Source organism: Micromys minutus (genome assembly GCF_963924665.1).
Source record: "Micromys minutus genome assembly, chromosome: 2".
NCBI lineage: Eukaryota > Metazoa > Chordata > Mammalia > Rodentia > Muridae > Micromys > Micromys minutus.
Genome location: NC_137971.1, coordinates 67,032,809 through 67,034,438, shown reverse-complemented (window position 1 = coordinate 67,034,438; position 1,630 = coordinate 67,032,809). Strand labels below are relative to the sequence as shown.

Below are 1,630 nucleotides of genomic sequence, written 5' to 3'. Positions count from 1 at the left end.
CTGGGAAGATGACAAACTCAAGAATGGGAACTGAAGTGCCAAGAAAAAAGCCACGCTGATGTTAAAGTTTCTGTGGGGCCAATGGACTGACTAGAACGTCCCTGATCTTGGAAAATTGGGCCATTGCAGGTGTGGAGTCAAGCTATCTTGGGTTGTCTTTAAAAGTATTCTGAAGAGTATTCACTGTCCATCTCTAGATGTGACCTAAAAGCCTTGTGATTATGAAGTAAATCCCTTTGGAATGTATAATATACCCCTAATTTCTGTCAATCAGAAGGCTAACAAGGTCAACCAGAAGGCTAACAAGGTCATCAGATGGCATCTGAGGACTACTGCGGAGATCCTCAACACACACACACTCTATGGTTTTCATCAGTTTTATATTGGTTTACTTTATTATTTTATTTTAGACAGAACCTTATATATGCTAAGTTGGTCTTAAACTCTGCATGTATAGAAGGATGACCTTGAACTTCTGATCCTCTTGTCTTTACCTCCAGAGTGCTGACACTAGACCCGGTTTATCATATTCTAAGCATGAAAGCCAGGCTTCAGTGTATGTTAACCAAACGTTCTACCAACTGGCATATGTCCCACCTCCTGTTTGAAGAGTGTCTTGGTATATGACTTTCTTTGTTCTCTTACGATAGAAACGTCATAGAACAGTCACCATGTTGGACCATGGAATTTGAGGCTACCTGAATCTGTGTCCCTGGGCCATGATCACTTGTATGTGGTTGGAGAAAAAGCCATCTTTTATTTTTCTGTGAGGTGAAAGCAAAGGATTTTTATGAACAGAATGGATATAGAAGAGGTAGGATTTTATCCTCCGGAACAACCACCTGCTTAAACTCTGGCCACACAAATATAGCTGTTGACCAGCAGCATGAACAGCAGCACCACCACCATCACAAGCAGCAGCACCAGAACCAGCAGCAGCTCCAGCACCAACAGTAGCAGCACCAGCAGCAGCAGCAGCGCCAGCAGCACCAGCAGCAGCAGCAGCAGCAGCATCATCATCATCATCAGCAGCAGCAGCAGCACCAGCACCAGCACCAGCACCAGCAGCAGCACCAGCAGCAGCCGCACCAGCACCAGCAGCACCAGCAGCAGCAGCACCAGCACCAGCAGCACCAGCACCAGCACCAGCAGCAGCAGCAGCAGCACCAGCACCACCAGCAGCAGCAGCAGCAGCACCAGCCACACCAGCACCAGCAGCAGCACCAGCAGCACCAGCACCAGCAGCAACAGCAGTACCAGCAGCACCAGCACCACCACTACCACTACTACCACTAGCACCAGCAGCAGCACCAGCACCAGCAACAGTGACAGTGAGCTCCTCCTTGACCTATTGACTCATTAATGAAGTTTAACATGATTACAGACCAGAGTTTCCTCACTTGTGAAAAACCCTTGGTACTGGCCCAGCACTCACTGCTCTGGTGGGATGGCACAGCCATTCTGAAATTGGGACTCAGTTTCCTTGGCATAGTGGAAACAAGATGTCAGTTCAATCCCTTAATAACCTATAACCACACTTAGATGGCCCCTTGGGAGACGCCCATCACTCATCCTTTCCAGATGGGGAAAAACTGGAGGTCCCAGAGGAAGTGTGTTTTGGTCAGCATCA

The 1,630-nt window shown here is 47.9% G+C and overlaps 1 pseudogene across 1 annotated transcript; it reads left to right on the top strand.

Annotated features, from left to right (window-relative positions):
* The first annotated feature begins 799 nt into the window (after positions 1–799).
* On the top strand, positions 800–1,296 carry LOC308417641 (annotated as a pseudogene). Its single transcript has 2 exons — positions 800–814; positions 886–1,296. The product of its transcript is annotated as an uncharacterized misc_RNA (transcript).
* The last annotated feature ends 334 nt before the right edge of the window (positions 1,297–1,630 follow it).